Source organism: Hylobates moloch, unplaced genomic scaffold (genome assembly GCF_009828535.3).
Source record: "Hylobates moloch isolate HMO894 unplaced genomic scaffold, HMol_V3 SCAFFOLD_15, whole genome shotgun sequence".
In the NCBI taxonomy this organism is placed as follows: domain Eukaryota; kingdom Metazoa; phylum Chordata; class Mammalia; order Primates; family Hylobatidae; genus Hylobates; species Hylobates moloch.
Window position 1 is genome coordinate 58,019,972 of NW_026652290.1, and position 9,928 is coordinate 58,029,899.

At 44.9% G+C, this 9,928-nt stretch overlaps 1 protein-coding gene across 4 annotated transcripts in view; it reads right to left on the reverse strand.

Moving 5' to 3' along the window:
- Positions 1-9,928, reverse strand: part of MEIS1 (Meis homeobox 1) — a 230,599-nt gene that overhangs the window by 84,663 nt on the left and 136,008 nt on the right. For 2 of the 4 annotated variants that reach the window (XM_032178671.2, XM_058429075.1), the window contains exon 13: positions 8,640-9,847. The exons of the other annotated variants lie outside the window; for them this stretch is intronic. The gene's annotated coding sequence lies outside the window, so the exon portion shown is untranslated. Of the gene's footprint in view, positions 1-8,639; positions 9,848-9,928 lie in introns of those variants that run through there. 4 annotated transcript variants of the gene reach the window in all.

A 9,928-nucleotide genomic window follows, 5' to 3' on the forward strand; every position in this document is an offset into this window, starting at 1 on the left:
TGTGTGTTTCGCTCTTAATTGCATTTTGCTGGGATGATCTTTTACGACTCGAAAACAAGCAGCTGGGAAAATATTCACGTTTGGGACAGAAAACATTTTTTATTTATATCTTTGACATTTAAAAGAGCAGAATTAATTTGTCCTGTCTACATTAGCATTGAGAGAAAGTTTCAGAAATCTACCCGGGGGGAAAGGGAGGGGTAGGAAGAAAAAGAGAAAAAAGAAAGCGAAGAAAGGAAAAGAAAAGCTAGGCTTGGTTTTTCTTATTTCAGATCTGTAATCAATCATTGAAATAGGAGGCAGCAAAATTGTAAAGATTCGATAGATTAAAATGCAAATGAAAGGTAGAAAAAGAAACATTAACATGGTGATCAAAGATTTAATAACCATAAATCAAGTTTTTTTTTCTGTTGCAGCTGCAGTTTGTGTGTGTGTTTATGTTTTAATCATGTTCGTTCCATAAATAAATAATTTTGAAACGAGACTAATTTTTCATTATTTTAACCGTGGGCTACAACACTAAATATTAAAAATAGAAAGAGTATATGGTGCAGATCCCCAACCAAATAAGAGAAAGACTCGTGTTGATTGGTTAAAATCAAGGGGTTTCAATTTTATGTTTTGAAAATCAGAGTATTATGCTAAAAAATTCTATCTTAACTGACAAAGCCCAAAGTTTTATTTTCTGTTTAATATTTTACGTTAACGACAAGACACCATTTATGTTAAATAGATGAATGGCTGCATATCCATTCCAGTCTGAGCATTTTCAAAGAACGAAAGTGTCAGAATATTAAATAATACAAACATATATTATTTCAAAGTGCCTTGACAGAATTTCTGGAAAATAATACTCTTTAGGATAATCTGCCTTCCAGAGAAAAAAGTGATGGTTCAACACAGTTATAACTTTTCTAGCTTTATTATTAAAGTTATTTTTCCAAGGGGGAATATTTTAGCCATTTATTATTCAATTTAAGGTTTTATGTCAACGTGTCAAATTATCAGAGCACACTCTAAGTACTCATTTTCTCAACTATAATGAAAACTTTTCATTTAGATCTTTTTATGTAAAACATTAATTTATATCGTTAATTTAGAAATATCTAGAACTTTAAAAATAAAACACCTGGACTTAGTTTCTCTCTTTCTCTCTCCCTCTCTCTCTCTGTCAACATCTTATTAACATAGAGAGGACATATATTTTCAGAAAATTGGAAACTTTTTTTTCTGCTAATACAGACTTGCAATGTTTAAAATAAGCTTTTTGCTTAATTCCGCTTTTGAAGGAATGATTCCCCCTAGCATACTAAAATGATGAGTTAGAATTGTTTCAATTTCTCCTCTTTCCACAAATGATCACCAAATATGAAATACATATTTCCTTTTTAAAACCTTTAAATTAAATGTGAGCTAAGTTAATGTCCACTTGCCGCCCCCCACTTCCCAGCCGAACAATCACGCTTTCACTGACAGTCCAATAATGCATTTAGTTTAAAATTACACTTGGACCTTTTCTCTTTTGTATTTTTTCATTGACTTCAGTGCAACAAGATGACTTGATTTTCATAGGATTACACGAACTCTATTCAGTGTTACTGGGACATTTCTGCTCAACTAAATACTTGCCTTAATAGACAAATGAACTTCTTTTTATTTGCTGGAGTTTGTAGATGGTTTTAGATAACAGTGTGCAACTGATTTAGTTATTGTTGTTGTGAGAATCGAACAGCCACAAAAGTCATTTATCTAAACCGAAGAGATATGACTCTGTAAAAGGGAGAAGCAAGGGCAGAATCATGGGGAGTTATTTCAGTTTATAGCTATTATTAATTAAACTGGATGTGGTTTTATTCTGGTCTTTTAGTAGCGACCTTGTTAAAAGCTCCCAGCTACCTGCCTTTTTCCCCTCATCCTCAATTTTTTTTCTATTTATTAGGACTCATGTGGGTTGGGATTGCCTTTTCTGTATTATATTACCAAGCAGTTACAGTGTAAAATCTCGTGCGCCTTCAGACGATCGCACCCCTCCCAGGGAAAAAAAAAAAAGAAAGAAAGAAAGAAATGCTTTTTTTTCATTCAGTTTTAGCATCTTGTTTCGTTGAAATGCAAGACAGGTACTTGATTTAGCATTTAAGCAAAAGGTTACACAAACCGCGTTTTAGAAAGTGTTGGGATGTCCGACAGGGTCAGCCCTAGATCAGATCATTTTTTGAATGCAGACCTAAAGATAATGAGTACTTGTTGTATTAAAGGGGACAAACAGTACTTTGGCTTCCTCTGACCCCAGAATGCACGGCTCGGTTTCATTGATCATCCTCCTTTATGAGATAATGCAATTACAAACATCAATAAGGGGCTGCAAGGGGAATCATTATGCGGTGACAGTGATAAATGACGGTGCAGAAATAGCATGCTTTTCCCCCCTAACAATCCAGGAGCCCAGGGGCTCCGGGGGCTGAACACAGTCGCCAAGGAAACAGATGACATCCCAAACGACACCAAAAGAAAAAAAATGAACAGTCTTTCTTTGCCTTTCACTCTTTTCCGTCTTCCAAAGAGTTAGTTTTGGCTCAAGCAGCAGCTGCTACACAAGGCATTTCGTTATTTCAAACATTAAAGACTGGAACGGGCAGTGGGAGTCTCCTCCCCTTTCATCCCCACCCCCACTAGATAACACACAAAGCTCGCTGTTCACAGTTTGGGACTACCTGAAAATGCACGTCTCAAAAATCAGATTGGGATGGGGTGGAGGGGTGTCGGGAACGTGGATTTGCACAGCCCTTGCGTTGTGTTTTCCCTGCTTTTGTCCAGTGGAAACTGAGTCTCCAGAACAAGCTGGCGCCTCGCGGGTCGGCCAGTAAGGGAACGGGTGCGCGTGGCTCGCCTCCATCTCCCCGCAGTGCCAGACGTTGTTCTGTGCCAAGGCGGGGGCCGAGGAGCAGGCGACTGCTGGGGGTGTTTGCTGCTGTGCTGGGTTTATTTGGGATGGAGTTATCAATGGGCGCAGAGATCGTCCCTAAATAGAGAAATCTGGTTCTTTAAAGCCTCAGGGTGCCCTCAGCAAGCGGCTTCAAAAGGGCCTCACTGAACATTCCCCACCCCACCCATGCCCAGAAACGTGGGCGAGGTAGATGGGCACAAAAAGGCATCGGGCTACCAGACTTCTGCGACGGCCCTGAGGCTGCGGGAGACTAGGAGAGGGGTAGAACCTCTGGACACTAGGTGGAGAAGAGGAACTTGCCACTTTGGGGGAGGGGAGGAGGAAGAAAGAGTACTGAGATGTGAGGGAGGCCTAGGAAGAAAGGCAGAGGGAGGGGAGAAGGAAAGCAAGCAAAAGCAATCCCACCCTTCCAGGAGGTCGTCACCCCGCAGAAAACAGACACAGGGTTTCTGACCCCTGCCCGGTCCGCCTCGGCGTGGAGCTAGGGACCCCCGCTCGGCGCTCCCAGCCACGCATGGCCCCCACCGGGAGGAGCGGGTCAAGCGGGTACCCGAAGCAGGTGACTTTATTCACTGCTTCCCCAATCGGCGAGGTCCCGGGACTCTTTTTCCGCCTGGAGATTAAGATCATTGCTCGCGTAATGAACTTAATGCTTTAGGGTAGAGGTGAGTGTGTCTGCGAGTGGGCAGGGGTAGAAATTACCGACCCGATCGATGGGAGACTGGCTTAAAACTAAATCCCTTTTCTCCAGGGCTTCACCGCCCGAGTTTCCCCTCAGTGGGCTGAGAGCGCCGGGATGTCAGAAGGCAGCGCGAGGAGGGGTGACCCGTGGAGCGCGGCAAGCCAGAATCGAGGCCCTAAAAATGCTTTCCCCATCTCCCCACTGAGACCCCCAGGGTACTATTTTCAGAGCAAAGGCTCTTTAAAGCTCAAATGTTGGCGAACTGATGGCTCAATACATTGTTTTTCCTTTCAGCTCCGCCTAGGGAGAGAATGTTTCAGACACCTTGGCGGGTAGAGCGGGCCGAAAAGGGAACCCTCCATCTCCCAGCCATCAGCTGTCTTCCTCAGGTCCCCGACCCCCCCTTTCTCGCTCACTACTTTTTCCCCAAACCCTGGGATTCCCGGGCTCCTGTAGTCTCCGCACCGTGGCCACCTTAAGTGAAACGCGCCGCTAGCAGCCCGTGGGTAAGGCATGGCATGGGAGACGAGAATGAGACAAGGAAAAGTGCCCAGCCAGGCAGGGCGCCCCACTACCCAGTTCCACGCCTCTCTCCATCGGCGTCCAAGCGCCTACCCTGGAGCTTTGCAGCATGAAGTTACGTTTTTACTGCCTTCCCATGGGCCAAGGGCCTGAGGGTATCCGAAAGGCTGGGGAAAGTTTGCAGAGCAAAATTTTAAAGTGATCCTGAGGAGCTTCTGCCTAAGGCGTCAGGGTGTTGTCTACGGCTTCCCGGCTGCGGCTCCAGACTCCGGCACTCTCCTCCCAACGCCCTCCTAGCGGGCCGTCCACGCGTTCCATGTGCCCTCCAGCCCCCAGGCTCTTTGGGTCGCGCTCCCAGGGCCACTATGGGACTCTGGAGTCTGGGGCCCCCGATGTGGCAAAGTCTATTAGGAAGTCTCCGGGCTACTACAAAGCACTCCGTGAGGTTCCAAGAGCGCCTGGACCTGCACCCAGGAGGTGACCCTCCACAACCTCCTTCGCAGACCCCTGCTCGCCCCATCTCCAGAGACAAAGTCAACAGTCCCTTAGACTAGACTCTCAGATGGGGGTGAGGGCAGGAGGGTAAGGCAGGCGCCCGTGCAGCGCCCCCGGCCAGAGCTGTGGTCTCGGGGCAAAGACCTGCCCGCGCACGCACTGGGGCCTAGGCCGGGACCCAGCGCATCGTGGGACTCAGGGGGTAGCACGTCCTAGCTGGAGCTCCGCGCAGCTGCCAGCGGGATCTCCTCTCGGGGCACGGATCCGGGCCCAACCCCAGGACTGGAGCCTATCCCCTCCCGCTCCGCCCGCAGACTTGGGGAACACTGCACACAGCAACTAACCCCGATCGCAAAGTCGAGCGCGAAGTCTGCACGCCGCGTGGGAGACGCTAGAGGGAGGGGGAGGGCAGGGTTTGCGTTTTTCCTTTTCAGAATCCTTCGACTTCACTGCGAAGTTTGCTGGTAGGCGCCTCTGCTCCGGGGTCGGAGCTTCCCACCAAGGCTCCTTCCCCTCCCCTTCTCCCCGCCCCCGCGAGCCTAAGCAGCCGCAGCCTCCACCAGGACCCGGCCGCCCGCTCGATCCCCCTGACCCGGACCCTGCGCCCAGGTTGCAGCGCCGCCCTCCCCGCCTTGCCCCCGGGCTCGGCTGGGGGCGCTTTTCCCCGGGGCGAAACTCGCCCGCCCGGCTTACTTCAAGGAGACACCCGCTGCCTCCCGAGGAACTCCTAATACCATCCATACAGCTTTAATGCGTTTATAATTCGATAAGTGATTTCAATTTGAAATTGTTAGTAACTAATTTTATGGGTAATTTTTCCACATCAAATATTTAAGCATCAGATTAAGGGAGCCAGTTCCGACACTGGATAATAAGGGTGTTTCCCCCACTCCCTCGCCTCCGCCTCCCTCCGTTTCCTACCGAGTCGTTTTTCCAAATCCCCAAAAGATGGCAGTCGAAGCCGACTTTCCTCTTTTCCTGTGGCTCTGCGAAGGGAGGGGGAGAGAGGAGGATGGGGGAGTGCGAGAGTGGGGAGCGGGGAGAGAGAGAGACAGAGAGAGAGAAGGAGGAGGAGGAGGAGAAGAAGAAGGAGAAGAAAAAAAGGGTGGAGAGAAAAGCTAGACGGTCCACGGACTTTTCAGACCAATTCTTTCACACGTTTCTAATACAAGCAAAAAGCAGTGGTGAATTTCCTGGAAAAGTCCTGGCAGAAATGAAAACCAAAAAACGTGCCTTGTGGCCTCAGGGTACGGGATGTGAGAAACTCAGCACATTCAAGCTAAATCCTCATTTTAGAACAGGAGAGGGAGACCCAGAGAGGAACCGACTCGACTGACTTTGGGGTCTTTCTTTGTATTTTAACATTGTATATAAATACTACACAACTAGGCAACGTGTTTCCTCGAGGACGGGACTCTGCGAATTACATAATGAGGGGAAAGAGGTAGGGGTGGGGAAGGGGAAGGGGTGGGGGCAGACTGCAGTGGGCGGAGGGGAGACTGGGGCGAGCAGCGGATGAATTGCAGACCAGTTGCCAAAACTTTTTTTTTTTCCCCCTGCTGCTGCTGCTGCGGCTGCCTTTGCTGCTGCCTTTGCTTTGAATGTGGGTAACTAGGAAACAGCAAGCCGTCTGAGAAGACGGAATTTCCAACGTGTAAAATGTTCTTAACGGAACCATTGAGCGAGTGCAATAAGGCGTGAGGGGGAACTAATCTTCCCATTTAAATGTTTGTGGCAATTTTATCTAAATGAATTTTAATGCTAAACGAGGGTAATTCCCCATTTGTAGCGCGTTTACTTCTCTTTCCTGTGCTTCTAAAGCAGTCGAACATCATGCAATGAACAATAACAATAAAAATACTGTCAAGGCATATTATTCATTTTGAATGTGTTATAATTACAGCTGATTAAATATGATAGGGTAAAATATTTTTTAATTTTTTGAAAAAAAATTTAAATCATACTAAAAAGTAGTCTCATTCAGCCACAGCCAGCCCCCTTCCCCCCCACCCCCCCACCCCCCCACCACCAAATAAAAATAAAAACCAGGTACAATTTTGTGCCCTTGTTTAGAGGAGGGCGTTTTGTTTTTGCCTTTTAAGAAACATCAAAAACACTCTCAGCACCTCTATTATTTGCTTCTTTCGGATAAGTGTCCTCAATAACCTTCGAGCTGGCTCTGAAATTTACAAGAGGAAAAGCTAAAATAGCATTAAGAGGGGAGGGCATCGAGGCAGGGGAAGAAAGGAACTGCGAAGAGCGAGGCTCTCACCTAAATGGCTCACAGAGGGGGGAACGCACGGAAATAGCAGTTTATTTTTTCTAATTCCTGGACACTGCCGATCTCGATTCTTCAGAGTCACCATATTCCCTAACTACTCTTCACTTGTAAACTTCCCTCCCCTGGCGCCTCTCTCTTTCTCTCTCTCTGTCTCTCCTTCTCCCTCTCGCCTCTCTCCCTCTCCCCACCACACCTCCTCCCCTTTCTTTCCCTCCCCCACCCATCCTGAGCCTCCTCAGGAATAAAGGCTGAAAATAACCAATTCACCCGGGCATGTACTGGGGAGGAGGAGCAAATAAACAGTTAGTTTATAAAGTTTATTATTAATTTTTAAAGTAAATAAATGGTTGTTAACTGCTAGCAACCACCTATCAAAAGAGAATGATTTCACTCACATCGACTATTTAGGTAGAGGAAGAATTGCCACTAGGTCAACAAGGGAGATTTAAACAATCCCATCTATGGGCTGGGAGGGGTAGAGGCGCTGCTAGAGATGGCTGCAGTAGGCTGAGCCTTGCTCTCTGCGCATCCACGTGTTTAGAAACAAGGCCCCATCAGCAAAAGGTGAGAATGCATTGCTGCTCCAGCAGGTGAGTCAGTCAATCACACATCACCTAGTAAAGCCAACCCACAGCTGGTTTCTCTTTTCGAATAGAAAATAGTATTGCTAAGGGCCGGTTTATAGGGTGACTTGGGGCTGAATGTCAGACTTGAGTTTAAGGCTCTCTCTCCTCCGACCCATCCTTTGTTTACAAAGCAATCACTGCTAAAAGGCTTATTTTTTAAAACGAATTTGCCTTAATTAAAATATTTGTATATTTTCCTTAGCTTTGGGAAGCACTTTTTATAGCAGCAATTTTATTTAAATAAAATTATAAGCTATTCCAGCTTAAACATATTATTTTGTACCATTTAGCCGGCTGCCATGCAGAAATCTTGTACAGCTGTTCTGGAAAATTGGTTAATAACCAGTTTTATCCAATGAGAACACAGAGTATATTTATAAAAATTAGATTTTGAAGTCTGGTCTCTTCAATTCGTGTAGTTAATTTCCTAATAAACATATACTGCTCATCCTAGGTAACATCCTTTAGTAAAAGACTTAACTTTGTACTTAGGTTTGCCTTTATGTGCAAGAATAGTTTCACTGATATTAGATGAGTAATTCTATTGGATGTAATTCTGAGTCTGAGTTAGTTTAGTGCCTTTAGGCCTCAAATTTGCTGATATTAGGAGTTCATTAAGTCAGCTTAAAGAAATCAGTGGTTATTATTAAATAACTTACTTTGTGGTTAAAATTGTCAAATACATATATGGCTTAGGGAGCCAAAATTAATTTTTATATTTACTGCACTAATCTTTAAAAATCTGGGGGGCAGTAAACAAATTTTTCAAGCAGTGGAGTCAGCATGACAAAAATAATCTTGTTTTTATTTTAGATTCAGATTTCATTACTGCACTCAAACGACTACAACTGGGCTTGGCGTTATTACACAATCCAAACTGTTTCCATCAGAAACGCTAAGACTCAGTGTGCAATGATTGTTATTAATAATTAGCTCCTTGGTTTCTTGATAGAAAAAGGCTATCAACAAGCATTTGTTTATCCACAACAAAAAGTATAATTAGCTTATCCCACTTAGTAAATCTTGTATGCATGCCAACTCATACCAAACTGCTACTTTTACAAAAAAAAATTGCAATAATACAGTTCATTTTTCCAGTCCTTTTTGCACAAAATTTATTTACAATGTCTACATAAATGCTCCAAGGTGGGACTATGAAAAAATACACACATGACCGATGCTTTGCTCAGAAATAAAGTCAACATATTAAAAATAAATCTTCAGTCTATGTTTTAGAGCTGCTTAAAACAGGAAGTGATGTATAAGGTGGTGGTTGTTGCATGGGGACAATGATGCTTGATGTGACAATTAGGCTTCTAAACACACGGCCTTTTGGTTTCCATGCCTCCTCCTACCAGTCTCCTTAAGACACTGCCTGCAACAGCTGATTAATCATTGTTGATGACTGCAGTTTTTCCCATCCTTCCCGATTTACATCTGTTCAGGCCAATTCAAATATGGTGAGTAAATGAATTAGACATGCAAATTCAAGCCCCAGGCTAGAGAGAGGGAGAGAGAGGAAAAGAGAGAAAGAGAGAGAGCGCGCACATGGCTGAAATCCTAGGCGAGAAGAAAGATTCTTCTGCCTGATAGTTATTTTAATGCTCTAAAAATCCTGCAAATCAGACCTTCCTGTCCCTTGCAGGATAACTGTAAGGCTTTTTAATGTAAGGAGGCTTCTGGAGGAAGTGAAGAGCTATGGAAACAACACACATAGTGTGGAAAAATTTCACATTTTTTTTAAAAAATCTATAAGAAACAACGTAATATGGATAACAGTATAATAGCATTTACAATATTTCACTCTTTGTTCTCTTAATGTCTTATATAGTTATTTAGCATGTCCCCCAAATTGACTTCAGTTGGTATTTCCTGCTTTTTAAAGGTCCCTATGAAGAATTAGGGATGCTCCTTGGTCCAGAGTAGATGCCAAGAATGGAACTCCACAGTCATTGCAGAAAAAAACATGATTTGAAATCAGTCACCATTGCAGACAATGCATATTCCCTTAAGCTACTGAGCATGAATGTCCATGACTTGTCCACTCATTGTTGGGTCTCCTGTATTAAGAACCGTGGGGCTTGATGCTGACATTGGCATTCCAGGGTGGGGCGGTCCTCCATGCATCATCACTGTTGGGTGGTGAGGGTGTCCAGGAATGTACGTATGCATGGGGGGCCCATGACGCAGCTGAGCAGGATGGGGGGGCATCTGGGGTTGGGTATAACTTGGCTGTCCCATACTCACACCCATTGGACCACCCCGGGCTACATACTCCCCTGGCATACTTTGCAGCCCTGTAAGAAATTCAAAAGAAAGAAACAAAAAGAAAATATTACGAAAAAGCAATAGTGTGGTTCTGGCTATGACAATCCTAT